The sequence below is a fragment of the Rhinopithecus roxellana genome, chromosome 19 (assembly GCF_007565055.1).
Source record: "Rhinopithecus roxellana isolate Shanxi Qingling chromosome 19, ASM756505v1, whole genome shotgun sequence".
NCBI lineage: Eukaryota > Metazoa > Chordata > Mammalia > Primates > Cercopithecidae > Rhinopithecus > Rhinopithecus roxellana.
Genome location: NC_044567.1, coordinates 32,296,706 through 32,315,177, shown reverse-complemented (window position 1 = coordinate 32,315,177; position 18,472 = coordinate 32,296,706). Strand labels below are relative to the sequence as shown.

Below are 18,472 nucleotides of genomic sequence, written 5' to 3'. Positions count from 1 at the left end.
ATCCCCCTCAAGCCACACACTGGGCTTGGCATCCAGTTGTGTGGAACAGGCATTTGGTGTGTGAATAAACTGACCACCCTGTAGGACTTTGATCTGTTATTGAGGTAGGGGTGGAGTTGGGGGCAGGACTCTCCTGCTAGGGGAATCGTCCCCTCTTTTCCCATTTTCTGAAGTCTGAGGGCCCCTCAGCAGCCAGAAGTCTTCCAGGCAGGCCTCAGCGCCTTCCTTTCCCACCTACAAATGTTGCGGCTCCCTCCCTGGACTCCACAGCCCCGGGAAGGAGGATATTTGGAAATGCAGATGGAAGGGAACCGGCCTCTCAGCAGGGCCAGGGGTGCACTGAGGAAATCAAACCCAAACCCAGTGTCACCATCATCACGAAACACATTTGACAAAGTGTCTCCAAGGACAGCTCAGTTCTCCATGCACTCCGATACTTTCCCAGCAGCAGCCGCCAACAGAACCTCCCCAAGGCATCGCAGGAAAGGTCCAGAAAGACTAAAGTCACACACTGCGGGACCCACAGAACGGGAGACTGTGCTGGGCTTCAGATCTCATGCTGGGCTGGCCTAGCCACACGCAGCCACCCAGACTCAGTTTCTCTGGGGCTCTTGTGCCACCAACCAACGGGGGGCGATGGTCACATTCACTGAAGCAAGCTTTGAGCACCAGGCACTTGGACATCTGCTGTCAATGGAAACCAGTTGTCAGGACAGCAGCATCCACTGCCCAGGCTTCTGCTGCATCCCTGGGGGGATGGGGAGGCTCTAGACCACTCCAGGTTGGGGGCTAAGACTTCCTTGTTTGTGTCCCACCAACTGTGTTAGAAATAACCTGCATCTTGTCATGACAGTGGCGAAAAAAGTGAACTTTCCCAAGAGCAGCCCATGTTGGGCAGCACATCGTTACTATTCCGGTGGTTCTTGGGCAAACCTGTTTCCCATGTCCTCTAGGGCAGGAGCCAGAAAGGCTGACATGGGCAGGCAGGGCCCCTGTGAACTGGTTCCACATGCCAACCCGTGCGGTCATGGGCAACCCTTTCTCTGAACCAAAGACCTGTCCAGACTGGCCAAAAGCACACTCACGCACATTTCCAAGGCTTCAATGCTGGCATCCTCGCACACGACTTCTGATGCCGTTCACCCACCATGGCCCTGGGCAGCGCCCCCTTGCCTATCTCCTTCCAAGCTCCTTGCAGCCTGATGCAAAGGGAGCAGGGCTCCTGCCACCCTGGCGTCCATGCTTTGGGCGCTTGCTGGTGGATGCTGTCAGGGGAGCCTGGGTGGGGCATTGCCAGAACCTTGCTGACCTCCTAATGAGGTTTAGGGTGGGGAGGCCAGGGTGACTAACTTGAACGGCTGGTTTAAATTTCTTAATGATGGGCTTTAGCTGTTAGGACCACATATTCTGGGGCTATGTGGGCACATTTCCAAATCAATCAATCTCTGCCTCTCAAACACACACACACACGCGCGCGTGCACACATACACACACCGTGTAGAATCAATACTGCAGGATTCACCAGAGCCCTGGGGTCCAGTATCTGATTACTGTCCTCCTGAGACCACAGCACAGAGGATGGGAAAAGGGGTGTATCCATAGACTAGGGACAATACCACATCACTCAGCCTCCCTGGAGGGTTCCAACCACCCCTCTCCTCCTTCACCCAGGTTGTCCGTCCTCTCCCCAGGACAGGCTGTTGTCTAGAAGGCCTCCCATGGCTGGCCACGTGGCCACTGCCTCCCCAAGAGGCCCGAGAGGGCGCAAAGGCACCCTCCTCCACCACCCTGGGGCCGCGGCGGTGCACCAGTAAAAGTAGTTAACTCTATCTACCCTTCAGCACACAGACTTGTTTGATCAAAGATTTAGTCACCTTTTCTCCCCTTCCAGCACAAAATCTTGGACTTTCTTGACAGAGAATTAATTGCTGCTGATTAAATTTCATTACTGAAGGGACCCACATCCCCGCGGATGGCTGGCTCCTGCCCCAACGTGGAAAGTGCTCATGGTAGAGTCAGAGCACGGGATGGCCTGGGGGTTCCTAGGGACTTTCTGTGGGTGCAACATCAGGAAAGTACTAGAACATGTGGTGAGAATCAGGTCAAGGCCCAGAGCTGGTGGGTGAGGCTCAGAGGCACCCCCTGGATGACTATAGGGCCCAGGGGGCTCAGTATCCCCTGCCCCTTCATCCTGGCACACACCAGCCAGGAGACGCTGCTGGAAGAGAAGAGGCCTCCCTGGCCAACACTGGGTCCTGGCATTCCCTGCCTCTTATTTCAGAGGTGTAGTGGCCCCCAGGACCCCATATGTGGCAAGGAATGTCAGGGCGGGGGGCAATCAAGGTGTGTGGGAGAAGGCAATATTCAGGGTTTGGACCCAAAGCCAGACACGGGGCTAGAAGCCAGGCTTTCAAAGGTCAGACTGGACTCTGGAGGCAAAGTGGGACTTGTGGAAGTTCTCGCAGCTGCCACATGCCCACAGCAAGGAGAGGACACCTTCAGCGGGCTCAGGGCAAGGGCTGTGGCCAGGTCAGGCAGGTCCAGGCAGGGGAGCTGCACTTTCTGGGATGTCAGAAAACAACGAGGGTTTCTGAGCCTCCAGGACTCACTCTGGGGACCCCGGTAAGCGGAGCAAGGAAGGTAATGATTCTCCCAGGAGGCTGCACTGCCAGGCACTCTCTGTGGGTCTGTTCACAGAGGACATCTGGCTTCACCCTTCCTGGCTATGCCTAACAGCTTTACTTGCTTGTGAGGGGCTGGTCCCCCTCTCTGGGAGTACGTTTCCTGGCTCAAGAGAGTTCCTGCAGGCTGACTGCACAGGGGGTGTAAGCAGGCTGGACTCTGGGGAGCTCTCTGCCCTCAAAATGCCCCTGTCTGTGGTATCTGCAAAGCCAGCTTCCAAACCCATGCAAGAGAGATGCAGCGAGAATCAAGGGGCTGGAGCCCTGCCAGCTCCCACTCAGGCCCACCCAGGTCTGCCCATCCGGGAACAAGCCAGTCATGCAGTGATGCCTCGGGAAGGCCACAGACGGCCAGGGGTGAGGCCCAAGCAGGCCGCAGCCGCATGCACCAGGGCTGACCCAGCTGGCAGGCCAGTCACCTGCCCTGGAGGAGGAGCTGCAGGCAGGCTGGCTCCCACCCACACCGGCCCCTGAACACAGCACACCTAAATACTGGCTAGCAGTCGTTGGCCAAGAGTCCGGTGGCAAAACGTGTCTTCTGGGGGATGTTTCAGTGGGGAGGGAGCCCCTCCACACATCGGCAGCTACGCGCTGGCTGCTGCCCACCCAGATTCCCCCAGCATTATCCGGGGAGAGGCCCAGCAGGTCCCTGGAGCCTCATCAGAGTCCCCTTCCAGGGCCTGGTTCAGAGGCAGGGCTTTGTGGTGGGACCAGCATCTCCCAGCCCCTGCCAGGCCCTTGCAAACCCCTTGGGTCCTAGGAATGCCCTGGCTCTTGGACCCACCTGCCACAAACAGCAGCAGCTTGTCCCAAAACACTTAACGTGCATGGGAAAATAATTGGGAAGGGCAGAGACAGGACGGGGAGAACAGAGCCTGGGAAGGGAGCTCTCTAGGTTCCCACCATAAGGCAGGAAGAAGCCCTTGGCAACTCCAACCAGAGCACCCAGCAGGGTAGGGAGGCTGCGAGGGGCACACCAGGCCCTGTGTCGACTACTAGCCATGGGCGGTCAGGCAAGACACACAAAGGCCACTGAAGGAAGAGCTTCAACTTTGCCAAGAAATTCATGGAGGAGCCTGAAACCATCATCCGTCGAGGGTGCAGGATGCAGGACAACCAGTGATCCCCACAAACACAGGTGCCCTGTCCGGCCCCACCCCCCACTCCGAGCAGGACTGCATTTCTGACTATCCTGCTGAGAAGGCTAAGTTCTCATGTCTCTACCCACCCCGCCTTGTGGCAGAGGGCCATCCCCAGCAGCCATGTCTATGTGCGACGTGGCAGGACCCCACATTTTGACATTGCTGTCTACTTGGGAAGACAGGTCTACTCATGAGGGAGAAAAATGGAACTCAGAATGGGAAGGTAGATACCTGGAAGGCAGAAACTCTGCTTTTGCAAAATTCTTTTTCACTATTATTTACATGATTTTCCCCACCCCATTCACAGGCCAGTAGCTCTAGTACTGAGCAGGGACAGGAAAGCAGGACCCGGGGTTTGAGAAGTCCCAGGGCTCCCTGGGGTCCCTCTTGAGTTCTAGAAGAGTCTTTACTGGGTCCTACTGTCCACGCACAGGATCTGACCACACTCACGCTTACATACAGCATTTTCACTGGGTGACTTCAGTGATTTGTTTCTACAGTAAAAACTGATTTGATACAGCCTAGTAAAGTGTTTTGTGTATCTGACTGTGCTTTTCATCACAAAAAAACCCAGCATCCTTAAAGGTTAAGAAAAATCGGTCCTATTATTCTAACAACTCACAGGCATGAGTCAAAACATGAAGGCAAACACATTCTGGGGAACACTCTTAGAGACCCTAAAAACAAATCCCAGGTCTTTTAAAAGCAACTTCAGCTTTCCGGCGGGGCCTGGTCTAGGGATAAATACTGCTGGGGCCTGCAGAGGCCCACTGACTTCACTGGAAGACAGCTGGTGCCACTTGCATGGGCTGGATGAGAAAGCTGAGGCTTGAGAGGACAGGCTTCTCCCCCAAGCCAGACACAAATGAGGGGCCACGAGCTCTGCCTCGCTGTGATTCTGACCACTGCCTGCGTGCCATGCTGTTGGACTGGGGGCCCCCAGGCTGGGTGCAGTGGGGCCGCTTCTTTCGTTGGGAGCAGGAGGAAGATTCTTCTTGCCTCCTGAAAACCCATAACTACACCGCAGGGGGCCTGGGCACTTGGAGTTCAAGGAAAGAGCCCACTCCTTCCCAACTCATACCCCAAGAGCAGGACCAGACTAATGTGTGCATGGGTATGTGTGCACTGTACAGTATGTGTGCACATGTGCAAGAGTGATTGTGTGTACAAGTGTGCATGCATGCGTGTGCATGTACATGCATGTGCGAACGTGTAACTGTGTGCATGTACGTGTGAATGTGTGCATGTGTACACGTGTGTGTGCATGCATGTAGATGTGAACTTGTGTGCCTGTACATGTGTGCGTTGTACAGTGTGTACGCCTATGTGTGCACGTGCATGGGTACATGTGCACATGTATATTTGCATGTGTGGTTGTGCATACAAATGTGTGTGTGCATGTGTGTGTGTTGGCAGCTCTCTGACCACACAGACTGGGCCATAACTACACAGCCCCCATGTGCTCCACGGGCTGTGACTGCGGTGGGGGTTCTGTCACAGGAGAGTCATGCCCAGGCCAGAAGAGCTTGAGAGAACAAGGAGTGGGGCCCTTCCAGGGCCTCAAAAGCACCCAGGCATGACCATGGCCGAAACAGGATGCGGAGCCAGTGCAAGACCCTGTCTTAGGGGGCTTTGTTAGAGGGCATTCATCTCCCCACGCATGGAACCTGTTCCCTCTTTCTTCCAAAACACATGGAATCATTTTCAGCTGTGTCCAGATGCTTTCCCACCTGCCTGCTCTTACTTAGTCACCAAAGGCAGGCATTTTTAAAACAGAAGATTTTTACTAAATCTCTTTTAAAAATAGGGGATTTAAGTTGGCTGTGAGCGAGCGCCCCTGCTCCAGGAGGCTCGCTGCACAGCTGCGGGCTGGATCACGTTCCCACCCGCAGCGGCACTGCCCTCTAGTGGCCACGTAGGATGTCCAGGTCCCAGCCAGGGTTCTCGGCAAGGAGGCAGGTGGCAGCTCCCCAGCGCCACCTCCAGCCACCCCTCCTGCCACATGCCCCGGTGCCACCGGAGCCTCTTGCCAAGCATCACCCCCACAGGCAGCCACCGCAGCGCCACTGATGATTCTTCTTGCCCCCCAACCACTTATCTCTGGTCACCAGTCACCATCCTCTTTCAGTGGCAGGGAACAGATTCCCTTAACTCCTCCCAGCAGCCAAGCCCTCCAGTCCTTTAGAACTGGGGACCTGCCTCTCAGCTTCCTTCGCCTCCTGCAATAAGCATTTCAGAGGGAGATCTGGCCCCACTGATGGCCTTTTGTCTAGATTCTTCCTCCACACTGACCATGAATGAGAACACAGTCAGAGGGAGGAAGCGGCGGGCGGGGGGCGGGGGGGTGCAGCCTGGCAAGCACCTCGTCAAAGGGGAGGAAACTCACTTTTGAAGTTTGGGGTCCCCTTCCTCTCTCCCTCGCTGCTCTTCCAGGAGAGCACTAACCACCAAACAGAGGCCCTTGGGTCACTCGCCCCTTTGGTGTGCAACAAGAGTCGGTGGTTATGTGATATATGGAGGACTGGGGGTAGAAACAAAGGTCTGAGGACCCCTAGAATGAGGTGCCCAAATAAGCAGTAGCTGGTATTCTCCAGAGCATCCCTGCGCCTGGGAGTGCCCCTTTCTGGACTTTTGACTTCTCCCCGTCAGTAATGCTGCGGCTGGTTCATACTTTTCAGGAACTCTGCAAGCCAGCTGACAGCAGCTGGCAGCCCTGGAGCGGGTATTTACAGCAGGGGAATTGACAAATGCTACAAATCAGCCTACTGTATATGTAGTTCCTTCGGAAGAGCCTATTGTTAAACACCGAGTCCCCCACCCTGCCTCGGCCTCAGTGGGTCTCCACTCGGGTAAGGACAGCCTTACCGACACATGACACTTGAGCATGCTGGGCTGGTTTCCAGACTGCCTGACTCCAGAGGTCTGGGGTGGGACAGATGACATGCCTTTCTTGTACGTTCCTGGGGAACGTCAGTGCTGCTGGGCTGGGGACCGTGCTTGGGGAACCAGTGCTCAGTGGTTCATCAGCACGAATTAATTTATTCAAAGGCACAAAAGACAACAGCTTAGAATGAGAGGAGACTGAGAGGGCCAGGGCCATGCTCAGATACTGCAGGGCTGGAGACCAGCGTTTTCTATGTTTCCAAAGCAGAGCGGGTTTCAGCTGAGAAGGAGGCCTTGGAGCAATGAAAGCCAGGTTTCCGCAGCCCGCCTGCTGCAAAGCAAAGCACTCCACCTCCCCAGCCACCCGGCCGAGGGGCTGGCTCCACAGAGGAGGACCAGCAGCAGAGAAGGGCAAGTTCACAGAGCTCTTAGGCGTTCAGCCTCCGGGACACTGCGCCGACTTTCCAAGTGCCTGGAGGTCCTCCTAGAATAACACATCCCTCCACCCTGTCATCCTGCAATCCTTGAGCAGGCAGACACCAGTGTCCCGGGGGATTTCTTAGACTCCACTCTGAGCTTGGCTTTGCCATGCTGTGGTTTCATCATGACCATCACGGCCAGGTGATAGGTTCCAGCTCATTCCAGGCTCAGCCTTACCTGTCCACTTTGGGGCTGGAAAATGCATTCAGAGTCCAACCGGCATGAAAATACACTCTTGGTGTAACTGCCCTTTTTTTTTTTTTTTAATTTTGAGATGGAGTCTCACTCTTGTTGCCCAGGCTGGAGTGCAGTGGCACAATCTCGGCTCACTGCAACCTCTGCCTCCCAGGTTCAAGCGATTCTCCTGCCTCAACCTCCCGAGTAGCTGGGATTACAGGTGTGTGCCACCATACCCAGCTAATTTTGTGTTTTTAGTAGAGACAGGGTTTCGCCAGGTTGGCCAGGCTGATCTCGAACTCCTGACCTCAGACGATCCGCCTGCCTCAGCCTCCCAATGCACTGCCCATTTAAAGTTTGCCAGAGGCGAGTTCAGGGTGGGGGTCCTGGCAGTGGGAAACCAGGGGAGCACACAGAGCATCTGAGACTTGAGGCTGGGGAGCCCCTCACCAGGAGGCACCTTCCTGCCCAGACACCTCAGGACGAGCCCCCTGGTGGGAGTGCTCGGGTGCTGGCAGGGAGCCCTTGGACCCTCCCAAAGCCAGCTCTGCTTCTCCCTTCTCTCTTCCTGCTTTCTTCTCCACAGCCCCTGATTCCCACAGATTCTTCCTTGAAGGCTTTCTTGCTCTCTCTTCAAAGTCTCTCTTCCACCTACTGCCATTGATTGAGCCTTCACACCTCGGGTCTGGTGACCTGGAACCCCTGCCAGCCAGGCTCCCTCTCTTTCTCCAGACAGAGCCTGATTAAGTTTTCTAAAACCTCACTGCCATTGTATGACACTCTAGCTTCTCTTCAACCTTCAGTGACTTCCCCACTGCTTGCAGGATGAACTCCAAATTCCTTAGTGCAACCCCAAAGCTGGGGTCTCAGCTCCAGTACCTCTCACCTGACACCCAGTGACCAGCTGTCTCGGCGGGGAAAGAAGGGAGGGTTTAAAGCCAGCACACCTGGGTTCAAGCTCCGGCTCTCCTTCACCGACTGGTGAACACTCGGCAGGTTACCTAACTTCTCTGAGCCTCGGTCTCCCCAGCTTAACAATGGGTGTTATAATAACACCTCCCTGAATGACTATCTAAAATGTCAAGTTCATGCCCAAATACAGCAATGCCGCCGATTTAATCTGACCCAGAACCAACCTCACAGGTGCTGGTTTATTTGTAGGAATTAAGAATTTAATTTTAGGAATGAAGAAATGAGGCCCAGTGAGGTACACGTGCACGTGTACATGTGCTTACGTGTGTGTGTACTTGCCTGCCTGTGTATGCACATATGTGTGTGTGTGAGCGTGTGTGTGCACAGGAATGTCTATGTGTGTGCACGTGTGTGAGAGTTAGGGTTGGGGGTATGTGGAGACACCAGGACCATCGACATGCATGACAACTAGAACCAGTATGCATGTGTTTGGGGACAGCACACCCCTACTCTGAGCCTCGATTTCTGAATCTGTTAAAAAAAAAAAAAAAAAAAAAAAAAAAAAAGGCTCCACGCTGGACAAGCCCCAGTTCCCTCCTTCCCGGTTCTGAAGCTCACAGGACAGGGGTTTGCTGAGAAGGCACGTGCTCCACCTGGTGGAAGGAAGCTTGTATGGCAATGCTCCTGTCAGGGCCCAGCGATGGTCAGGCTTCCTGCCGTCTTGGAAACAGACACTGACAAGCAATAGAGTTCCCACAGTGCCCAGGCACTTCCGACCCGCTGCAGGACCTTGGGCCAACTCTTTTAGCCCCAGCACCTTCCTCTGTGAAATGGAGCCAACAACAGCACATCACAGAACTAACAGTAAAGAAAACTGAGGCAGCCTCCTCACCCCCGTCTCTTCTCTCAGTGGTCAGTCATGTCAACGATTGTTCTAGAATCCAAACTCACGCAGCAGAGAGAGGCAGCTCAGCACATGGACTTTGCAGCCAGTTGGCCCGGAATTCCAGCTCTGCCATTCACTAGCTGTGCGATCCTGGGCACGTGATTTCATTGTCTGTGCATTGTGGAGTTGTGAAGATTCACCAGCTAACTTGCATGGTAGTGAGCGCAGGGCCCAGCCACTCGCAGGTGCATGGTAATGTCGGTGGTGCAGGTGTCCTGTGGTTGTCACTGAGGCTGTTCATAATCTTCTGGCTCCTGTTCCTGCTGGAGCCACGGGGACCTTCCCTTCCCACCCACTTAAGTTAGACACCATCATGTGACTTGCTTTGGCCAACGAAATGGGAGCAGAGGTGAGTCAGTTACAGCCGAAGTTTGCAGAACCAACAGTGTGTGCAGTACCACACCCTGTCTTCCTGGTATCTGGCAAGCATCCGGTGGTGGCTCTCTGAGCTTGGGTCCTGAGTGAGGGCAACAGCACAGCACAACACCCTCAGGAACCAACATGCATGTGAGCCAGAAATCAACCTGTAATTGCTACAGAACGCTGATGTGGGGTTGTTTGTTACTGAGCATAACCTGCTGCTGACTGAGACACTCTGAGTCCTGCAGAGCTTCTCTGAGGAGAAAGGATTCCTTCTCATTTATCTTGACATGTACTTACTAAATAGGAATATTTATCAATTAACGAACACACGTTTCCTTTCCCCAAACCTAAACTACCAAGCAAGAGAAACACCGAAATTTGCAATTCCAAGTGCATTGTGATTGAGAACCTAAAAGCCCCAACTTGACCACTACACAGTCTACACACGTAACAAAATTGCATCTGTGCCCCCAAAATATGTATAAGTTGTAAAATGTACACAATGAACTATGATATGAGTAAGAAATAGAACACAGCAGGGTGCAAAGGCATTTTTTCTCAAACACACAAAACCTTTAGGGAGACGGATTTGGGGTTTCGTAATTCCGCTCTACCCGCGCAGCCGCCTGCTGCAGCACAGCAGAAAGGAAGGCTTGGGGCACCTCTCCTACCCACACCCCAACCCCACACTCCCACCTGCACCTAACTTGCTTATTAGAAGACAGGAGGGTCGTGGTTACAATACACTGGGAGGGAGATGCTGGGCGATGCAAGCCTCTCCGGGGAGACCCGGCCAGTGAGCAGCCACAGGGAAAGGTTCTCTGTTCGTGTGGTCCCTGGCGCCACCTTGTGGCGCTGGCTGGCACTGCTGGGAGCCAGCTCCTGGTCCGCAATCTGCCCCTACTCCTGGCCAGGGCAATAGCATACTGGACGCTGAGCGGGTCATCATACACATCTGAGCCGGTCATTACACACATCGTCTGAGCTGATCACCACAGACATCATCTGAGCCGGTCATCACACACATGATCTGAGCCGGTCACCACACACATGATCTGAGCCGGTCACCACACACATCTGAGCCGGTCACCACACACATGATCTGAGCCGGTCACCACGCACATCTGAGCCGGTCATCACACACATGATCTGAGCCGGTCACCACACATGATCTGAGCCGGTCACCACGCACATCTGAGCCGGTCACCACACACATCTGAGCCGGTCACCACACACATCTGAGCCGGTCACCACGCACATCTGAGCCGGTCATCACACACATGATCTGAGCCGGTCACCACACATGATCTGAGCCGGTCACCACACACATCTGAGCCGGTCACCACGCACATCTGAGCCGGTCACCACACACATCTGAGCCGGTCATCACGCACATCATATGAGCCGGTCACCATGCACATCTGAGCCGGTCACCACACACATCTGAGCCGGTCACCACACACATCTGAGCCGGTCATCACACACATGATCTGAGCCGGTCACCACACACATCTGAGCCGGTCACCACGCACATCTGAGCCGGTCATCACACACATGATCTGAGCCGGTCACCACGCACATCATATGAGCCGGTCACCACACACATCATATGAGCTGGTCACCACGCACATCTGAACCAGTCACCACGCACATCTGAGCCGGTCACCACACACATCTGAGCCGGTCACCACGCACATCTGAGCCGGTCACCACGCACATCATATGAGCTGGTCACCACGCACATCTGAGCCAGTCACCACGCACATCTGAGTCGGTGTCTGCGCACATCATCTGAGCTGGTCATTGCACACATCAGAGATGGTCATCAATGCACATCTGAGCCGGTCATCACACACATCATCTGAGCCAGTCACCACGCATCATCTGAGCCGGTCACCATGCACATCTGAGCTGGTCACCACACATCTGAGTCCTCGCCTGTGGGTCCAGGGGCCCTGAGATCTGTGGGAATGGACAGAGGGCCCAGGATGGAAAAGCATGAGGGATCCGACGATGACACTGTGTCCAGGCCCAGGGAGGAGCTCACCCTGCACCCTGATCACTCAGACACTCACTCCCCACAGTGCAGTGATCCTGAGGCCAGAGCTCAGCCAAGCTCCCATCTCCACGACTGGGGCAGGGGTCTCCAGGGCCCTCTGAGTGCAGGTGGGGTTCATCTGTCCACCTGTAAAATAGTCAGGCTTCTATGTTCACTCCAGGCCGGCACCCTAGTGCCTGGCCTAAAATGGAGCAAGCCACACCAGCCTCAAGGGCCTGTCCTTCTCCATCCACTCCAGGACAGGAGGCCGACAGGCAGGGCAGCAGGCACAGTCCTCCCAGCAAGATGAGCAAACATGAACTGGAAACAGGTCCACAGAGTAAACAAATGCACCCCACTCTAAATGGCTTTGTCTGCAGCCTTGGACTATGCCTCTTTATCCAAGTCGCTTTGCAGATAATTGTTCCAATGCTGAAGCCTGAGCCCACATACCTCTCTCCTCAACTATCCCGGGCTCCTTGGAGCCACAGTCCTGTCCCCACTCCTGAGAAGTCCCAGGCCCTTGCTACATGAGTGACCCAATGAGGTAGGGGGGTATGAGAAGAGCTAGGAGTAGGGCCTGGAGATGCAATGAGGGTTCTTGGGGTGTGTGCAGGTGGGATGACTCCGAGAGGTGGCAAGATGTCAGGAGTTGCCGGAAGGGTGGACGAGAACCCGGGGTTAAGTGCAGCCTTTCAGAACAGCCTTAAAGGTGGATCAGCCAGCCCAATGGTGGCCACAGCTGCCGTCATTCAGCGCGGCTGATGGGGATCCAGGCCGGCAAAGCTGTGCTCTATCTGGGCCTCCTGTCAACCTTCTGCCGGGGACCAGGGATTCAAGGATCAGTGGCAAAGGGCTAGATTTTTTTGTTAGTTCCTTTGTTCATTTGCAGCCACCACGAGCTGACACCAGGCCCAGCAATGTGTGGCGGCCTCTGTGGAGAACACCAGAAGGCTCTATCTTGAGAAAGCCTTTGGCTCCCTGCCTTGGAGGAGCCCTCCTAAGGGACGGGGCATTCCACACCTGGACTGAGTGCAGTGGAGCCAATCCCTGCTCAGTGCCGTGAGGAACCACACTTCCTGGGGGCCTGCTATGTGCCTGGCCTCGCTTAAACTGCATCACGTCTGCGAGCCACACACGGCTCCATCTGTACAGGTGGCCTCACCAAGGCCAAAGGTGGCTTTGAGACCCTCTCTCCTGAACCAGGCTCAACACACAAGCCAAGAGCCCTGGGCTGTGGTTTACAGTAGACAGCGAGGTTTCCCTTCACACTGCATGGTGACAGCTAGTGGCCACCTGGCAGTTAGTGTGTGCCAGGCACTGGTCCGGGGGCTTCTGGTGGGTCATCTCCCCAACCCCAAGGGGTGGGACTGGTGGTCTTCCGCTTTGCAGAGGAGGACGCTGAGGCACAGGGCAGCAGTGCCTTGCCCAAGGTGAACAACAGCAAGTGGCTGAGCCAGGACATGACCAGGAGCCCATCACATTAGCCCTGGATTGAGGCTGCCTTGATGACTCAGGAGACTCGGGATACCCTCCTGGCTGTGGCAGCAGAGCATCCTGCAGAAGGGGTAGACCCTCACCAGCCAGCGGGGCTGCAGCTGGGCAATGGGGCGTCCCTCACCCTGGGTCTGGGGCACAGGTGCACTAACCGGGTGCACACAAGGAGCCCCTCCTGCCACTGGTTTCCATTCCAGGATCCGGGTCTGGAGTCAGCTGGATGCTCAAGCTGCTGGGACTGAGGATGTCTGAGCCCCTGAGCCATTCCCAGGACTCTGAGCATCTCAGAAGAAACAGGCCAGGATACAAAGCCACGTCTCCCACCTCCTGGTTACCACCTCGGCTGCCTGGACCTCCAGTGGAAGGAAAAATACACCTTCAGAGCAAATTTGGGCAGAGCTGGGGGAGAAGGATGCAGCTGAGCTGAGAACAGAGCACTGGGCAGAGCTGGGGGAGAAGGATGAGGCTGAGCTCAGAACAGAGCAGCCCAAGTTCGAAGCTCCTTGTGCCTGCGTCTGCGATGCTGGAAAATGACCTCTGCTGCCCACGAGGCCTCTTGCTTCTCTCCCTGCTTGTCTTGGCCTTGCCCTTTAAAATGCAGCATCCTACGGAAAAGGGGCGCCCCCTCCCCGAAATAAACTTCTGTCTTCTCCAGCACAGTGATTCCAGAAGAATTAAGGGTTTCTTTCCAGAAATGGGGAAAGGACCTCCTTCCTTAATGCGAATTTTATTCTGACTCCCCCTGACATCCCCCCTCCCTGACCCTACGCCCACCCTGCCCTCTAAGGGGGAGGGCATCCTCACAGGTGCTGGACATCCCCTATCATTTTCCAGAGGAAAAAGGGACCCAAACTTGGGAGGGCTGTTGTTGTCCAGCTGGCCTGGGCAGGCCCACCTGTTGTTCAGAGGGCAGAAAACTATCCCCTTCAGGCCCCAGGCTGTGGGCAGGACCAGCTACATAATTTGCAGGGACCATTCCCTCATTAAAAAGTTATCCAGAATACCCAGATGGCAACAACAGGGCTTGAAACCCAGCCCGGACCCTTTCTGAGTGCAGCTTCCAGCGCCTGCACTGATCACAAGTCCGTGAAACCGGGCCAGGGTGGGACCTGTCACCCATGGCAGGGAAGTCTGCTGGGAGAATGAACCCCTGTCACAGCAGCAGGAAACATGCACCAGGCTAAGCCACAGAGCCTGAATCTTGGAAATGCTTCCTGGCTGCAAGGCCGACCTGTCTCAAGGGGTGGATTTGGGAATAAATACAGCTTTGTCACTTTCACGGCATCAGTGTTTCCAGGAGCCGCCTCCCCACAGCCCCGCGGACAGGCAGGATTTCCCTGCCATACTGTCACTATTTACATTCAAATAAGTGACTATCCTTTTAAGAAGTGTGGGTTGGGCGTGGTGGCTCACTCCTGAAATCCCAGCACTTTGGGAGGCTGAGGCAGGTGGATCATGAGGTCAAGAGATTGAAACCATCCTGGCCAATAAGGTGAAACCCCGTCTCTACTAAAAACAAAAATAATAATAATAATTAGCCGGTCCTGGTGGTGCACGCCTATAGTCACAGCTACTCAGGAGTCTGAGGCAGGAGAATCGCTTGAACCCGGGAGGTGGAGGTTGCAGTGAGCCAAGATCAGGCCACTGCCCTCCAGCCTGGGCGACAGAGCGAGACTCCATCTCAAAGAAAAAAAAAAAAAAAGAAGTGCGACCCCCCGAAGCTTAGAAAAGCCCATTAAGAGCCTGCTTGCATAGCTCATTTCCCATCAAAATTAACCTCAGGCAGAGCGAAGCTTTGGGTCAGGTCCACTGGCCATAGTGTCTGATTTAGGGAAACCCAGCTCACATCTCACTGCCATCTTTTCCTTTACAACGTGGTCCAATGGTTGAGATAAACCGGCTGCATCACAGGAGTCACGGGAGGGACCTGTTACCGCCCCCGGGAGGCCTCCAGGACGTCAGGGAACCCCGTTTTTCTGGATATTTTTCTCAGTCCACACAGGTGGGCAGGGGAGGTGTCTCAGCCTTGATAGCTCGATGCCAGCACCGAAAGCTACAACCACAGAGGTCCTGAGGCTGGGAAGATGGATTTTCTGTCTTGGATAACCGTTGAGATGCCAACACGAATCTGTACAGCCTCAGATTTTCAGAATATTCTCATCTGCGGTCCTGCACACCCCTACCCAGACAGCTTTGGGGTGCAGACAGTATCACAGGAGTTTATAAAGGAGGAAGACTCGGAGCCTGAATGAGGCTCTGGGCGCCTTGTCGGGGCTCCAGAGTTAGGGCTTTGCAGCTGAGCAGTAATTAGAGCCCAATCTAGTGCTTTGCAAGAAAGAGAAAATACGAGCAGTGCTGAGAGCAGTCCTGATCCTGCTGGGCTTTGGGAGGCTAATTATGCACCAGAAAGGAGACCTGCGGAAACTTCCAGAATCCCTGCCAAGTATGGGAGTGTCCAGCCCTGAGGTGTTCCTGGCTTAGATGAGGCTTCATTGCATCAATTTGCACCACGGTATCAGAAATGTGGGAAAGGGTGAAGGTGTCCTGTCACCCCAGAATGTAGGGACCCACTATGGGATGTGAACGGGTGAGGCCTGGCAGGAGGAGAGCCTGACGATATCTATCAGCGTTTAACATATGCACACCACATAAGCTACATCAGTGGCTCTCCATCAGAGTAATTTTACCTCCTAGGGGAGGGACATGTGGCAATGTCTGGAGACATTGTTGGTCGCCATAACTGAGGGAGGGGCTTCTGGCATCTGGTGGGTGGAGGTCAGGGGTGCTCCTGAACGCCCTGCAGTGTACAGGGCGGCCTCCACCACGGGCGACGACGCGGCCCCACATATCAGCAGCCCTGAGGCTGACAGAGTGGAACTACCCTGGGAAGTGTGAATGCATAAAATAGTAAGGGCAGGGGCACAGCGGCCATCTACGTGGTGTTTACCGGGGGCCAGGCACAGGTCTTGACCACCTTTCATGTGGGGACTCACTTCGCCCACCCAACATACACAGTGCACAGCTGAACTGTGTCCCTCTAAGAGAAGCTAAAGCGCCAATCCCTGGTGCCTGTCAATGAGACCTTACTTGGAAACAGAGCCTTCACCGATGTAATCCGGTAAGGATGAGATCACCAGGGTGAGTCCCAACCCACCATGACTGGTGTCCTTGTAGGAAGAGGAAAACGCCTCGTGAAAACCTGCATGAGAGAAGGCCGTGTGACGGCAGAGGCGGGGTTGGAGTGACGCGGCTACAAGCCTGGGAACCCCTTGGGTGGCTGGCGGCCCCAGAGGCTAAGACGCCACGGGGAAGGCCCCTACCTGGAGTCTCAGAGGAGGTGTGCCCCTGCTGATCCCTTGGTTTTGGGCTTCCGACCTCCAGAATGTGAAAGAAAAAACTGGTGTTTCCAGCAACCCAGTCCATGGCAGTTTGTTACGGCGGCCACAGGAAATGCGTAGTGTGGGTGAGGCTATCCCTGCTTTACAAATGGGGAAACTGAGGCACCAGGAGGCAAGGGTGTGTGCCCACACACACAGCTGGTAACTCGGCAGTTTTGCTTCTGTGCATGGCTTGCACTTCTGATTAGAGTGACAGTGTCGCACCAACTTTCATGAAGGGTTTTCCTAGCATAACTGCAGGTTCCACATGGAGGGGAGGGATGGTTTTCTTGCCATCTTTTCAAGACAGTGGTTCAGGGAGGACCTCTCACCATCAGGAGTCATTAAATTTAGCAAAATCCCACACGGTGGCCGCACCAGGGCCCAGCAGGCCACGCTCTCCCAGCAGTCACAAAGGAGAAAGAAAAAAAAATCGACCTTTAATTTTGTGGGAAAAGTGCTGCTAAAACCGAAAGACAATGTCCATGATGAAAACTTGATTTTACATCTCTGACGTTCTCATCACCTTTTCACTCTGGCTTCTCAGGCAGATGCAGCTGGGGCCCCTCCCTGGGGAGCAGCAGACACCACAGACCCTCGTCTTCAGCAAGTGTGAACGCAGCTGCTGGAAAGAATGCCGGCTTTCTCTCCGAGTGAAAGTTGTCCTTAACTGGCTAGTGCAGGACAGTCTAACTCCCGCTCTGGAACCCAGACATCCTTCCCCATCACTCAGAAAAGGTCTGGAGACATCCAGATTCACCCACTGCTTGTCCTGACCCAAAGATTCTCTCAGGAGTGCTGGAGGGACAGTGGAACCACAGCGGATTTAACAGGTCTCCAGCCCCTTCCAACGCTGCTGATCAGGATTGGAGCAGGATTCTTGGGGAATGGGGTTTGGAGTGGGGAAAAGGTCTGACAGTGAAACATACGCACCACAGGGCCCTAAAACTCCAGCTCCCAGCTTGGGAGCTCCCTCAAACTCCCCGTGGTGTGGACAGAGAGGTGCCACAAACTGGGTGGCTCAAACACCATGAATTTTTTCCTTCACATTCTGGAGACCAGGAGCCCCAAACCAAGGGGTCAGCAGGGCCAAGCTCTGCCTCTGCCATCACGGGGCCTTTTCCTGTGAAGACACATGGTGTTTTCGTCTTCCTACAAGGACACCGGTCATGGTGGGTTAGGGTTCACCCTGATGATCTCATCTTTACCTGATTACAACCGCAAAGGCTGTTTCCAAATAAGGTCACGTTCACAGGCACCAGGGGTTGGCGCTTCAACGTATCTTAGAGAGACACAGTTCACCCATAACACCCACCTCACAAGGTGTTGGGGTGGGTGAAGTGAGTTCACATGTGACCCAGGAATTAACCAAAGATTTTAAGAATGCAGAAGGCTCAGACACACTAGGAAGATGCGGCGGTAAGCAAGGTGTCCCAAATGCAGCAGCTCCTGCTCTAACGCCCGTTGACTGAGAGGTGGGAACCGGACTCGCCCCTTGTTGGGGGCACCTGTCGGCCCCGGCGCTGCCCCGACCTGGGAGAGTCTCTGCGTCAGAGTCAGGCCACCTCTGAAGCCAAAACCGAAGTTCCCACACTCTCCTAAGCTAGGCCAGCCCCTCCCAAAGCTGCCACAACACCTTGCCACCTGGGGAACTCCTGGATGTGTCTATAGACAGCCTAGCTAGCATCCCTGTGCCAAGAGATCCTCCTCCAAACAAAAACGAGACAAAACAGAAAAACACGTCTTCACAACCCCACTTCCAAAGCCAGAGATCCGGGCGTGCTCATTTTTAAATTCACAGAGGCAGAGCCTCTCAAGTGCTGCCCTGCAGAGCAGTCAGCCACGCTAGGGCTCGCTTGTGGAGCTGCTTCTAGAATGACAGCGGTTCAGCAGGGGAGATGGATTCATACGGGAGCCATCAAAGAGGAGGATAAGAACTTCAGGCCTCCGCTGTCAGGCTCCACTCACAGCCAGCG

General features: G+C 54.7%; 1 protein-coding gene across 3 annotated transcripts in view; it reads right to left on the bottom strand.

Moving 5' to 3' along the window:
- Positions 1 to 18,472, bottom strand: part of RBFOX3 (RNA binding fox-1 homolog 3) — a 524,150-nt gene that overhangs the window by 292,921 nt on the left and 212,757 nt on the right. The window lies entirely within an intron of this gene.